A 15,211-nucleotide genomic window follows, 5' to 3' on the forward strand; every position below is an offset into this window, starting at 1 on the left:
CTACATCTGGAGTTACTCAGCACATGCAGACAGGTGCACACACTGCTAAAACAGCACAGATGAAAAGGTTAATATTTGAGGATCTTGTTTGACAGTGCCTGGGGATCTGTGCACAACTGACATCAGCAGACACATGGAGCCTGATGGTCTGTCTCATGAGCTCCCACTTGCAGATGATCCACTCTGTCAATCAAGGCTTTTGGTAAATGAAGAAGCTATATGCTTTTGTAATCTTTGGTGGTTTGTTTAAAGGCACCCCATGAAAAATCTCTAAGTCTAGGTTTTCAGAAAGTGGCTATGTGTTGTTAATTACTCACCTCATTATGGGTACCTGTAATAAAAGTCTCAGGACATACTGGGGAAATTATCATTTTAATAGAATAATTATCCAAACATTCCTCCACATCTCATGTGATGATTCTTTCTAGATGAAAGGAGTTGGTTGAGCTTGACAGTTTTCCTCATGAATAGGATTTTGATATAGGGTTCATATTTGGGGGACTCAGGGTGGGAGAGTACTTTCATTTCAGAAGGCAAATCCAAAAACTAAGGACTCACAGATATTGGCAATGTCCCCTCACCCCAAAATGCATAGGTGAAGATGTCTGATCCACATCCTTTGGTTTGGATGTGTGATGGTTGAACTTACTCTGGGGTGAGTAGGTGGTCTGAGAGAAGTTCATAAACAGGCAAGGATGGGGAGACATCAGGCCACCTAAGTCAGCCATCCTCCAACTGCTGACTTTGAGCCAGTCGTTCACCCCTCTCTGGCCTCAGTTTCTCCTCCTTAAGTTTGTTAGTCACGTTTCTTCAGCAGGATGCTGGTTGGGCTGGCTCTGCCCCTTTGCAGCTGGCAGGTGTCTGCAGGTGGGGCTCCCTGTCAGAGGCCTGTTGGCTCCTGGTTTCTGAGAGCAGCTCCTGGACTCGGGCCCTTCTGAAATCCTTGTAGAGGGACTTGACTTTCCATCCATACTGCCCCCAAGCAGCTTTCCTGACGTTTCTTTGGAAAGCCTACATAGTGTGGAGCAAGCCAGTCGCCCTGCATAGCTTCTGTGAGTCTTAGCCAGGGTGTCCCAAGGGTCCCAAGGTAGTGGCTGCAACTGATTTACAGAGAAGCTGCTAGAAAGGGAAAGAAACAGGGTAGCTGGGGGTGGGACAGGTGAGGGCTGGCAGGTTCTCAGTCCCTGGGCCTGGATGGAAAAGTGAATGGGTCAAGGCAAGTGGAAGGTGCATGCGCGCTGGGGAGCTGTCTGCACCGCCCTCCCTCCTCCTCTGGAATGCCTTGTGCAGTTACTGCCCAGTGGATCTCAGCTTCTCTCAGGAAGTCACTTTTTCCAGGGCGAGGGGAGACTGGCAGGCTATCTCCCAAGAACTCCTTTGCGCCTCAGTTAGAGCTCTTGGGGATCAAGGGGGTGGCGTCTGGAGATGCCTTTGGAAAAGCTGAGGAGCAGAGCGGGAAGATGGTGGTGGGGAAATCTGAGTGGTCAGCCTGGCCTGAAAGCTCCAGTGCTCGCCCCCTCGCCTGCTGTGAGACTGGAAAGGAGGAGGGGACTCGGGGTGGGGGGCGGGACATAAAACTGAAAGTGGCCAAGCAACTGCAACCGGATTTCCCTCTGCCTTCCCCGCCCCTACCAGGCATCCCAGAAGGACCACCCCAGCACAAGTGCAGCCCCTCTCTCGGCTAGCAAGCTGCAGGGCCACATTGGCAGTGTGCTCAGCTGGTGGCTTTTTACTGAAGGTCCGCAGCTTCAGAGTCCGAGAGCTTCCTTGCTTTTTCACAGGCTTTTGCTGGAGCTTTCTCTATGTGACATTCAAGTCTTAGCCCTCCCTCACGGGGAGCCCTTGCCCCTTGTCACTCTAGTCTAGGACTTCTTGACTAGGATCAGTCTTTGTTGTGGGGCTATCCTGGGCATTAGAGGGTGCTCAGCAGAAGCGGCCTTGGCCTCGCCTACCGGCTGTCAGAAGCACCTTCCCTTCCGATGTGACAAGCACAAAGTCTCCAGATTGTACCAGGTGTCCCCCAAAACTCTGAAAATGTCACATTAAGACTTCCTGGACCAAATTACTACCTGTTTTACCTTCTTCCCTGTCCCTCTCACCGTCTGGTCCTGATTTTTCGCTTGATCCCAGTATTTCTCCACCTAGTAGCACATTACGCTTACTTGAGAAGCTTCTAGAAACGCCATACACACCTGGTCCCACCCTAATAACCAAACAACTCTCAAGAGTGTGGGCACTCTTTATAAAAAAAATTTTATTGAATTTTTGTGTATTTCATACAGAACATCTTAATTGACTTTACACCCCCTTCCCCATTGGCACCTGCCACAGCCCCTCCACTGGAAGTCATACATTCTGTCATTTGTGTTAAGGCCTATCTTGTCCCATTAGTGTCCCCAGATGTCCCTAAGTGCAAGTTCATCCACTGAGGTCTAGTCAGCCTATCTAGAGTCCCTCCCTTTAAAAAGATCAGCTCTTCTTCACCCAGCAATAATCAGCTGCCAATAATTCTTCGACTAAGATTGGGGTCTGCATAATCTTTCCACAGTTCTATGCTGGGTTTTTTGTCTGCTTGAGTTCACATGGGTCTTGTACATACTGACACCATTGCTGTAGGTTCATATGAGCAAGGTCCCAGGAGCCTGTAGGACTCTATTTCCATATGGTCATGCACCTCCTCCCTGCCTCTTATAACCTTTCCCACTCTCTTCCTGGGTGGACACTCTTTTCAAAAGCTTCCCAAGTCAGTCTGGAGACCTTTTGGCAGGCTTCCTGCTTTCCCCTAGATGGTAAGCCACTTCCGGAGGGACAACAACATGGACTGTGGCCAGCACTGTGTTGTCAGGACATAGAATGGTGGTGCCTTATAGGGACGCAGAACTAAAACAACCAATGAATTAATGCCCCCGAAAATCCATGGTCACTAGTGGCATCTCGTTCATTCATTTTTAGGGATCCTCTCATTTCCATGATCCATCCAACATTCATTAAGTGGTTGCTACACATGCCAGGTGTGGTGGCAATTGCTAAAAGGCAATTGATGAGAAAGCGTGGCCCCTTCTAGGAGCCTCCAGTGTCCTGGGAACCACATGCAGATACACAGCAAGGGGGAGATGCAGATGGTAGTTAAAATGCAGAACCAGCCACTGGTCAGGGGCCCAGCATCTGTGTGAAGTGTTTTACTCACATTTACACACTTGTACATTGTCACAACTGAGCACGGTAGATGTGGTGCCATTTTCCAGTGGGGGAAAACAAGGCTCAAGAGGGTCACTTAATGCTCTCAGGGTCACCTGCCCATCTGCAGCCAGCCAGGATACAAATCTAGGTCTGCTTCTCAAAAGTGCATGTTCTTTCCAGCACCCAGTGCCACAGTCAGTGCTGAGACCAGCAGAGGCTTATGGGTCCTCGTGTGTAGGGTGGGTGCTCAGGGGACAAATCCTGTCCTGGCCATTGCTTCATTGTAAAAAGTTACCCCACTCCTCTTCATTCTTTGCTTTTTCATGCTCTGATACCAATAATCCGACTGTCTAAGTTTGGGCTTCCTGGGAGCAGACCCCAAGGTGAAGAATGATTTCCAACAGTTGATTTGAGAAGGGAAGGAAACACTGGTAGGGAACAAGTTGTGAATGGAAGAGGAGAAGGAAGTTGAGCAAGCAGGTCGCCATGCTGGACAACTTGAGCTAAATCCTATTGTAGCTCCTGGCACCAGGGGATGCCACTTAGCCCTGTGCTGTCTCACTTGAGTACTAGGGCAGGTGTCATGTTTAATAATCCCCTCCCGTCAACCCATGGCTGTGAGCTGCTCCCTGAAAAGACATGATTCTTCCAAACTTCATGCCTACCTTGTGGGTCCTGGATGCCCAGGACTGGCAGGCACAAGCTATGGGTCAGGCCCTTGGCACCTCTCAACAATTCCCTTTCAGTTATCAGCTCCATGATGGAGCATGTGTCATTTGCCAAGCTCGAAGCTAGGGTTGGAGGTCTGCAACAGAAAGGAAGGCACACTGTGCTGAGGGGCTGGTGGCTATGGACAGGTCGCCAGCACATCCTCTCTGTGTACCTGATTGCTCCTGGGCTCAATATTCCTGGCACTTCAGTCTTGAAGTTCAGCCTTGTCTCTTGTCTTCACTGTGCCCCACTCCAAGTTGTCCCTACTCTTAAATCTTTGAATTATTTTCAGTTCCTGGACCTCTGCACACCCCAGTCCCTTTTCCTTGTTAGCAGAATGACTCCTGTCTTTCGTGAGTCACACCAACGTTCCTCTTTCCAGGAAGCTGTTTCTGGTAGCCACTTAGCTCTTAAGTCCCTAGGTATCTGGGGACCTGTTTGAGAAGTTCCCTGCTCTCATTCCTATCAGCACACCCATCACACATGACTATCATGGCCTCTTCACTTATCTGCAAGGGTCAGGGAAGTCAAGGATGAATGTGTCCTGCCACTGGGCATTATGGAAAGGCCTGATAGAAAAGCTAGGGCAAATTTGAAACTCAGGTTAAATACATGCTAATTGTGGTGTTTGCATCAGCCCATCTACCTCAGTCTTCCCATCCAAGGAAATGGGCAGAGTCAGACTTCGATACAACCTTGCATTAGAGAAAATTCATAAACACTGCCTATGCCATGGAGTATAGAGGCAGCTGAGTTAGGCTCAGGAAAGAGACAGTGCACACAGGACATAAGGAGAATTCATGAGCTATTTACAGGAGAATAGACAGGAATGAGCAGGGTCTGAAGGGATGAAGAAGAACTAGGCCACCAAGCAAGCTGGAAGTTTTGTCCTCCTCAGACCTGAAGGGGTCAGAGGCCAGTGGACCAGAGACTGAGGAGAATAGCTGTATCTGTGCCATCTGAGGGTGAGCATACAGGCCACCACTGACCCTACCTCCTGAGGCCAAACACTGTGCTAGACACGCTGAGGCATGCAAGCTACACACAGGATGACTGCTACTCTTGTCCCATTAGGTAGGCAGAAAACCTGAGGCTTAGAAAGATCAATCATTCTCTCCTGGTCTCACAGCAGGATCAGAGAGTGCGGCCCAGACCTTAGGGTCCTTTGACCCTCTGATCTCATGCTACTTCCTCCCACTGGCAGAGCTCAGTCGCAGAGTGGAGGGTGAGGCTGTTGCAGCAACAACCCACAGGGTAAGGTGGCAGGCAGTGGGACTGGAGAGTGAAGAAAGGGGGTCTGACAGAGTACCCAGCGAAGGGAGCTGCTGAGGCCACTCATTGTTGAATCATCAAGGCCTGGGACAATGGCTGACTCCTCGAAAGCAGCCTCAGATATTTTCCAAGTGAGTGAACGAACCACTGACCTATTAACTACAAATTAGAGCAGCATCACTCAGGCCCTAAGTAGCATATTTATTGACTAATATAATTGAAAGTATTATCTCTTTAAGCTTCTACTAATGGAGGAAATAGGTCACTCCTACGAGTTTTAATAATATTACATACTTGTTGAGTCAGGGAATCCTTTTTGACATTTATTCAGGATTTCTAGACTGTACAGAAAGAAAAGCAAAAACACTACAGTGTTATGGGTAGAAATGACAAAATAGAGTTTTGCACTCAGATTGATGTGTTAGGTACTTGGTGGTGACCCTGCACTTTAGGTATAGGGATAAGGCTCTGGCTTAAGACTAGATAATGGAGATTTGTGGGAACTCCATAGGATGCCCCACAGTTAGAAGCAAGATAGGGCTTAGCACTGGCCGCATACAAAACAGTAACAATAACTGACTTTTACTGTGTTTATTCACATGCCAGATCTTCTTCCAAGAAATAGGTACTACCTTGAGCCCCATTTTGCAAATGGAAGAACTGAGGTACAGAGTAAGTTGCCCAAAATCACTGTGATGGTTTGAGTGAAAATGTCCCCCATAGGCTCCAAGTGTTTGGACATTTTTGTCCCCAAATGGTGGCACTGTTTTGGGAGGTCTTAGAAGGTGTGGCTATCCTGGAGGAAGCACGTCACTGGGGGTGGGCTTACAGAGTTCTTAAGCCTTGCCAGATCTCCAGCCACTCTCTTGATTCCTGTGCCTGCGTGATGATGTGAGAGCTTATCTTCTGCTACATCTGATCCAGCCACTGCCAGCTGCCTCCCTGCCATGACAGACTGTAATTCCCCTGGAACCATAAGCTCAAATAAACTCTTCTTTCTATAAGTTGCTTGGGTCAGCGTTTCTATCACAGCAACAGAAAAGTGACTAATACAATCACCTAAGTTTAAGTGGAAGATCCCTGACTCAAGTATCTGGACACAAGCCTGTAACCCCCATGTTATTTCCTTTCATGAAAGAATGATAGAGCTGAGGTCTTGTTTTATGTGTGAGGTTCAGGGAGGTACTGTGACTTGTTAGTGGGGGAGTTCACATGGGAAGAGTGCGTGTTTCTAACTCTAAGCATCTCTTGGGGCAAGTCACTACGTAAGTATATGATGAGTAATCATCATATAATGGCACTTATGATTACACCTTTACAGACTCTTTTTTATTCCAAAATATTTTTATTTCATGGCACTTTTTAGAAGTTTTAGAAAATTCAATGTATTACCCTTTTATGTTTTTAATATGAGAGTTCCCCTGGATGCACATGAGCTGAGGGTTTATTATGTAGCTGATAGGCTTTGAGAACTGATTGGATCCTCCTGACTCTAACCAGGATTGAATCCATTAATAAGGTCTGAGTCATGATATAATGGAACTATTTGGAGGTTGTAGATATGCAGGGCTCATGAGCAAGCTCTGGGCTTTTGACCGCAAACTGAGGTCTTTCTCACCCTCTTTTCTCATATTCACAAAGTTGAAGCCTATGTAATGACCTAGTACTTTTTTAAAAAATTATTTTTATTGAGTTTTTGTAATTTCATACAACAGTTCTTAATCAAATTTAGGCCCCCTCCCCCATCCATTCTTCCCCCAGCCCCCCACACCAGACCTCATGTATTCCACCATACATGTTAATTCCTATCCATTCAGGCATTTGTACTCAAATGTCCTTCAGTGTAAATTCATCCACTGGAGTCTAGTCAGCCCATCTAGAGAGTGTGTGTAAGGCATACTCTCCCTCACCCAGCAGTAATCAGTCTCCAATAGTTCTTAGTCTCGTGCCAGCCTGACACCCATTTCTCTCCTCCTCTTTGGGCCCTTGTTCAATTAAGTTGGCATGGGGCCTGTGCTCAATGTCACAAGTTCACATGTGCAAGCTTCCAGTGGCCTGAAAGACTTTTAAGATACTGATGATCATTTCTGCCTTGATTCCTCTTCCATGTGAGGGCCACATAGATATATGTGGAGACCTCAGGAAATAACCTTTCACAGGACAACAGTGCCGACAGTATAAATGACAATAGTCTAGAGCAGGGCTTCTTAAACTTTTTCCACCCACAACCCCTTTTCACCAAGAGTTTTTACACAACCCCCAAGATCTATGTAAATAAGATAGACTTTAAAAAAAATCAAACATGTACTGATAATAAGTTATAAAGAAATTTCTTTTAAAACCAATCTATGATATACATGTGTATATATTTTCATAACTTTACCATTTATTAACGGGAAAAGGAAATTGGCATACTAATGAGACAGATGTACTTGTTTATTTTTACATAAAGACTAAATCTTGGCTGCGTGTTTGATACTGCAGGGCATAGAGTGCCTTCAACATTTTTCAGAGTTCACTGATATTTTTACTTTATTATCCTCAATGCTTAGAAGCCGCTTTGTATAAATACACAACACTAAATGGCAGACATATGTTTAGGGCCATTTCAGAAATTGTTGGGAATTCTGTCCTACTCCCAAGCCAAAATTCATTTAACAATTTTTATGAAACCCAAGTCAACAACTTAAATAGCAATATTTAAAATCAAATATAATAGCATAACACAATTCAAAGGTATATTAATTTGATACCTACAGGCTGAGGAACAATGGTGGGAAAATATTTAAAGTGTTTTCTGTAATTAAACCATTTTGTTTCTGTGAAACAAGAAACAAGAAACTTCGCATATACAGTAAAAACACTGCAATTGATAATCTACAGTAGTCACAGATTGAGCCACAGCATTTCAGAAATGATCATTATGTGACATATCAGCATACACAGTTTAAGTAGCTGAGTTCTGGGACTGGAGAGATGGCTCAGTGGTTAAGAGCACTGACTGCTCTTGCAGAGGACCCGGGTTCAATTCCCAGCACCCACATGGCAGCTACGAACCGTTCTTAACTCCAGTTCCAGGGGAATCTGAAGCCTTCTTCTGACCTCCCCGGCATTGCATGACACGGGTGCAGTCACATACATGCAGGCAATACACTCATACACATAAAATAAAAATAATAAAATTGAAAAAAAAAAAAAGAAGCAGCAGCTAAGTTCTAGACACTGCTGCTTCTGCTCAGGAGAGTTCACAGACTATCTGCGAACTCACACAATTCCTAATTCACAATCCACACTTCTTCCCACCTTCTTATGGGCTGGCAACTGAAGACTCAGGCACAGAGAAGAGAATGGTGGGCCAGCTACACCAACCCAGTGAGTGAATGTCCTCACTAGGATTTACATCTGGCTTTTTTAGGTTGACACTTCTAACTAGACTATTACAAATGGTGTCTTGCAACGTACCCACATCCTCTCTAGCAAAAATAATAACCACAAAGCAAAGGGAAATCATTTCTTATAAAAGCTTGCTCTGGCTAGATCTGGAAGGGACTGGGCTGCTTTGCAGCTTCTTAACAAGGATGGTAATAGATGTTATTACTTCCATCTTCCCAGGAGACAGGATGCTGTGAGGTTCCTGGACAGAAATAGAAGGGCCCTAAAGACTCACCTCTTGAGATCATGCCACATTTGTACTGAAACAGCAAGGTAGGGGATGTCTACCATGCTTGGAGGAGGATGAGCCTATAGTCTCTTGAAAGAGTGGTTGAACTCAGTCCTCCTAGGGAAAAGGAAACTCAATGTCACCTCAAGATGGTATTGAATTACATCCATCTGAGTTCTTCCTGTCAACAGGTGACCCAGAAGCCCTGTACCTTAGCTGGCAAGCGTGGATGGAGCTGAGAGTTTAAGAACGGCACCTGGAGAGAAGCAGAAGGGAGTCTGCATCCTGGGCCCAGCCCTTGCCAGCTGGTTGACCTAGAACACTCTGTACTACCACTTTATCATCAGTAAAGAAGGGGCATAATATATCAACATCATCCAATCTTTTTGAGGATTAGAGAAATTCTGGACTTTAGAGGCTCCAAACCTAAAAACTAGTAATAGCAAGAGTTATAAAAGGTAATCTTCGGGGGAGTATACTAAAGAGGGGCTGGTTATAAGCTGATGAGTTTCATGATAAGCCTCTTGACCATGGGCATGCATTTATTTCTTTGCTAAAAAAATATTTTGGGGCATGGCTGGAGAGATGGCTCAGCAGTTAAGAGCACTGACTGCCTGACTGCTCTTGCAGAGGACCCGGGTTCAATTCCTAGCACTCACATGGTAGCTATAAACTGTCCTTAACTCCACTTCCAGGGGAATCCAAAAATGCATTGCATGACACAGTGCACTCATACATGCAGGCAATAAATAATGAATATTTGGGGCATTTTCAGAGATAACGCAAGTTCAATACCATGTACAGTCAGTGCTTAGCAAGTGGTAAGAGCTTAATACACAGAGGTGATTTTCCATCTGTATTTTCTGAATTGTTCAGGAAGGGATTCAGGATTCTGTTTCAGCTGCTTACATCTTAAGGTTCAGAATTACAACAAAGAAAGGGGAACGGGCAGTCCTAAGCAGAACCCCTCTTGCCAAGCCCCTCTGCTTCCTTTCTAGTCTGTTCTATGCTCACCTCGTGGCTCCATCTTGCTAAAGAGGGTAGGTGGCACCTTATTGTACTCCTAACCTAGTACTGGGCTTTGCTACTGTCAGCCTCAACTGCCTTGGTCTCACAGGACTGAGAGAACAGAGCAAAGTTGTGAGACTCCAGCTCTGGCTTTCCAAGATCAGGGGGAGCCAGACTGACTTCATGTTTTAAAATGGATTTTGAGGGACCGGGGAGATGGCTCAGTGGTTAAGAGGACTCTTCCAGAGGAGGTTCACTTCCCAGCACACAGCTGCTGACAACCATCCATAACTCCAGTTCCAGGGGATCCAATGCCCTCTTCTGACCTCTGCATTGTATACATGGGTGCTCTTACATACATGCCTGCAAACATTCATACACACAAAATAAAGACAAATAAATCAAAAAGTTTTAAACGGTTTTTGAGCTGCTAAATGAGAAAAAAAAAAAGCCACACATCCCTACTTTTCATGAAGTTTGAGGTTACTCTTGAGCCCCTTGGGAATAAGATGAAGGGATATTAGATGATGTCCTTGGATAAACTCACAGGTCAAATTCTCACATCAAAACTGCCTTGAGTGGCATCATCCAGTATGCAGGCCTCAGAAATCGCATGGCTGTTTATGACCTACCATGACACGTGAAGGTGCTTTGCTCTACAAACCGGTGTCCTCATTGTAAAATGTGGGAGAGTAACCCTTCCTCATTGGTTTGTTTTGAGGATTATATGTGGCAATGTGAAGAAAATGTTTGGCCTGTGCCTTGTAAGCATTCAGTACTTATTTGCATTCAGGAAGCAGTTACTGCCATTTCCCTGTGGTCAGAGATGACATGAAGTTGAGGGTGACGGTGATGGATTAGGGTGTAAAATGATGGAGCCCATCCTCTGAAAGGTCTCAGACAGGAAGGATGGGCCGATTGTAGCAACTCAGAAAACAGCCTCAAACCCCAGGTGAACCTGTCATGTGAACTTGAGACATCACAGATCCTGGTGGTGGAGGCTCTGAGGACACAGATGCAGGAAGGGCCTCAGTGGGAAGAGGGATATAAACAAATACATCTTTTGACAGCATTGTGTCTGTTAGCTACTTTACTTATGCTGTGATAAAATACCAGGAGGAAACAGCTTACTGGACAAAAGGGTTTATTTTGTCAGAGGTCATGGTGGCAGGACCGGTCACAGCACATCCACAGTCAGGAAGCATAGAGAGATGAATGCTGGTGCTCAGCCCACTCTCCTTTTTATTCAATCTGGGACCCCAACTCGTAGGAAGAGTCTAAAAACCCCTTCACAGACATGTGCCCAGTGATGTGTCTCCTGGGTGATTTCTAAATCTAATCTATTGATGATGAAGATGAACCATCACTAGCATGTATAGAAAAGTGGGTGAGGCAGCAGATGCTCTTCTCTTCTGGGATCACAGATCCCCACACACAGACTTTTGCTCAGTTTGGAGTATTGTGGATAAAGTGGAACACCTACAAAAATAATGTGTCAAAGGGAAGTGGCCAGGACTGCAGACAATCTAGCACCAAGGTTGAGTTGGGAATACTGTTGGAGTTTTAGGTCAACCTGAAAAGCTTTTAGAACCATTTAGACAGATATGAAAATAAGACAGGTAGAGATCAAAAAACACACTGTATTGCTAATCAAAGCAGACTTGAGAAATGACCAAAGTCTGCTGGCTAAGTGACAGCTCTGATACTCCATACCTTCACCATCTCCATGCAAGAGCCCAGAAAAAAGACTATGAGACAGCCTTGCAGACTCTTAAAAGGAGCAAGCCATTGCTACACCCTGATGGGGACAGACAGACCAGGAAAAGGAACGTATCTACTACCATATCTGCAGGAGACTAACTCCACCAACTCAAGAGGGGGTTGCTACCAGCTCACTCACTCTGGGCCACGTGCCCTAGAAGAAAAGCAGGGAACCTGACAAGATAGGTTCCTGAGTATTGGGTAAAGATGTTCCCTCATGGAAAGAAGGCAGGGGAGGAGAAACAATCCCTCTCTCACATTTAAGAGGCTGCTGAAAATTTAGTGACCATGCACTTTGTGGACAAGATGCTCTTGGTCACTCATTCAGTGAATCATCAAATATTCATTGGTCAGCTGTTCTGTGCCAGCTGTTGTCCCCAGGCTTTGAGAGGCTGAACATGGAGATTCTTTCTCTTGGAATTTATATACTTTTGGTCTAGGGAGAGACAGAGAAAAAGTAGCAATCATCCTAAGAAGTATGATATGCTTTGCTAGAAAGTAGTCTTTAATGGGAAAAAAAGAATAACTTGAGATTTGAAAGATGTGAAGGAGTTAGTGGTGGGGCTATGTGGGGAAAGAGCATTCCAGGCAAAGGGACAGTTGGAACCAAGGCCCTGTGGCACGTGTGTGCCTGGGAGGACAAGGAAAACAAGGACAGCAGGGAGTACAGCAGAATGGCCATGAGTTCTGGGGGACCCTGGGGCTGGGTGGCATGGTGCCACAGGAGCAGAGACTCATCCCTAGCAACTCCATGATGACTGCTATCCTTATCATCCCTGTTTGGACATCAATAAACTGAAATTCATAGCCAAAATCTCCCTTTAATTTGCAGCTGAAAAAATTAATTCCAGAGAGGGAATGCAACTTGTCAGAGGCCACAAAGTAGGATAATGGTACTGGGCTGGGACTTGGGTCTCTTGATTTTCAGTCCAGAGCTCTTTCCTATCACATCTCTGCTCCGGAAATGAATTTCCTATGAAAAGGTGACTGAGCCTTTCTGGAAGATTTGTATATGGATCATGGTGCACTCAAAACTATGCTTTTAGGGCATGGCAGACTTCTACATTGAGGAGAGAAGTACTCTCCTAGCAAGGAATATGACATGGAATACTACTGTTTTCATGTTAAACAGTACACTAATAAATACAGAGTGCGGGAAGGGAGGCTACCAGCTTACAGGATGACCACAACAGCAATAGTATATTCTGACATGTACCAACTGCTGCCTGTGCACCTGGCACTGTTGTAAGCCGTTGACATGTGATAATTACTTATTCTTTACCACCATGTTAAGAAGCAGGTGCTGTTATTTCCCTCATTTTATAGAGGAGGGAACCAAGCTGGGAGAGCTGAGATAACTGGTCTAAGAGCATGCCATAAATAAGTAACTGAGCCAGATTGAAAGCTCAGGTGGCTGACCTCAGCATCTGCCCTCTGGACACCTCCGCACACAAAGATTGGCCAGACCCAAGGAAGACTGAACCAACTGTCAGGTTCAGGCTACCCAGAGCAAGTATCCATTTCCTGAGAGGTCTAGACTGTGGATCCAAGCCACCTTTCATTTTCTGCATCCTTTCCTGGAAGATGCCCCTCTTGTTACCTCCCATCCAATTCAAGGCCCTTTAGATTTCAACTGGTTAAGCAGCTTTGGGGTCCCTTGGAGAAGAGGTCAGCAGGTAAATATCCATTCTCATCCCCTTTCTGATGTACACTGCAATTGTTTTAAGCACTTTGAAGAATTTGAGTGTAGAAAGAAACCATCCTCAAGGATCAACAACAGACTCGGTGTTTGCTAACCTGTTAATAGTAACGATAGCGTTTATGTAGGGCTTACCTCCAACAGGCTCTCACATCCAGGTCTTGTATCACTCGGTCCTATAGATCTGGGAAGTTGGCTTCTCACCATGTATATCTATAAATGAGAAGCTAAGATGAGTTCCGGAAGGCCAGATGAATTGTTCAGCTACGTAACCATAAGGCTACATTCAGTTGGGAGTGGAGACAGACCCAGTCCAGATATAGCCACTAGTCTCTGCTGGCTGAACAGCCACATTCAGAATATAGCTCTAAAGATCCTGGAGGCAATGTATCAGAGCAGCCCTTCAACTCTCCTGTCTTCCTGAAAAGAAGTGTAAAAAGCCATGGCAGATTCCTTGGGGTATCTACTTAGACTCAAAAGCTATCAAAGAAGTCAGTCCCGAGGATTGGCTCTCCCCTCAAAAGATTGTTTTGATTCTCTGGGAACTGGCTGGCTGCGCCTGTTGTAATAAGTCAGATTGTCAAGGGATTGACACGCATTGGCCACGTTTAGGAGTTTGTGTTGATATTACGGCTGTGAAAAAGCACATATTGGGCCCCACCATCTATATGACTGCAACTAATTTTTTTTCTCTCCTCCATTTCATGCAACTTTCGCTCACAGCCTCCTTGGTATAATTGACACATTGGCTCAGGCTGCCAAGACTGCCAACTTGGAGCCTTGGATCAGTTAAATCAGTTATGACAGATGTGATTATTTACAAGAAAATAGAAGTCACTATAATTAGACCTTCTAAGGAGTACACTTGGGTAAAGAATGAGAAAGCACACATTTAATCCAGCGTGAGGTGTTTGATTTCAGCCTTGAGCAGGTTCTTCTCTATTCTGTTACAGGAGGTGTTGGGGAGTCTGGCACTCTCTTAGACAATGCTATCTATCAGTTTTATGACACAGCTCCTGATAAATGGTAGAGCCAGGTGGTAGACGGAGTAGTAGATTGGGCACCAGGAACCGTGGTTTCATTTCTCAACATGGCCACTTGTCCTCAGCATCAGTTTGTTTTTTTCAGTCGTAAAATGGGAACGAAAAAGAGCTCTTGCTTGCTTCATCATAGTCTGAGAATTAAAGGTAATAAAGCAAGGCAAACATCCAGCAATGTGCCAAGCTAAAGAAAGACACTGTTAGACCTGCCAGCTCTTTTTGCACATATCACTTAATGATTCCTTCATCCTCTACTCCCCCATCATAAAATACAGGTGTACCCACCTCATAGTATGGATGAGGGTTGGAGGAAATATAGGATGCAAAAGAGGTTTCACAGCCATCCATTACTGTTTCATGCCTCAGATCCCATTATTATGTTTATAAATATCCATAATAGTTGCATGGATTATATGCACCTTGGGCTGGGCATTCTAGAAAACAGGGCCATCTTCTTTGTCTATTACTATATAACACAATGCCTGTGGTCCTATGATACTTTTAAACACCCAAAGAACATTTCATTTTATTTCTTTTTGAATCAGAAAGAAAAAAAGCGAATACAATAATGAATGCAAAATCAAATATAAAAATAACAAAAAATAGGGATATAATAATGAATTCAACCTGGACTATATACCAATGCAGTCATAAAGCCCAATTTGTATTTATTATTTATTTTATTTTTACCAATTTAAAATTATTTATTGATATTATTTATTCGTGGAGGAAGGGACCCTGAAAGGCAAAAGTGCCCAGGGATCACCAAAGTCACCATGCATTCCTCGGTTGTAGATTTATAGGTACTGACTCAATCATTCTTAGGAAGTTCTTTTTTTTTTTTTTTTTTTTTTTTTTTTGAGATAGGGTCTCCTTTTA

The 15,211-nt window shown here is 44.8% G+C and overlaps 1 protein-coding gene across 4 annotated transcripts in view; it reads left to right on the forward strand.

Annotated features, from left to right (window-relative positions):
• Zhx2 (zinc fingers and homeoboxes 2) overlaps window positions 1-15,211 on the forward strand; it is a 174,263-nt gene that overhangs the window by 18,931 nt on the left and 140,121 nt on the right. For 2 of the 4 annotated variants that reach the window (XM_029565870.1, XM_029565868.1), the window contains exon 2: window positions 8,776-8,868. The exons of the other annotated variants lie outside the window; for them this stretch is intronic. The gene's annotated coding sequence lies outside the window, so the exon portion shown is untranslated. The remainder of the gene's footprint in view (window positions 1-8,775; window positions 8,869-15,211) is intronic. 4 annotated transcript variants of the gene reach the window in all.

Source organism: Nannospalax galili, unplaced genomic scaffold (assembly GCF_000622305.1).
Source record: "Nannospalax galili isolate Female #2095 unplaced genomic scaffold, S.galili_v1.0 scaffold17, whole genome shotgun sequence".
In the NCBI taxonomy this organism is placed as follows: domain Eukaryota; kingdom Metazoa; phylum Chordata; class Mammalia; order Rodentia; family Spalacidae; genus Nannospalax; species Nannospalax galili.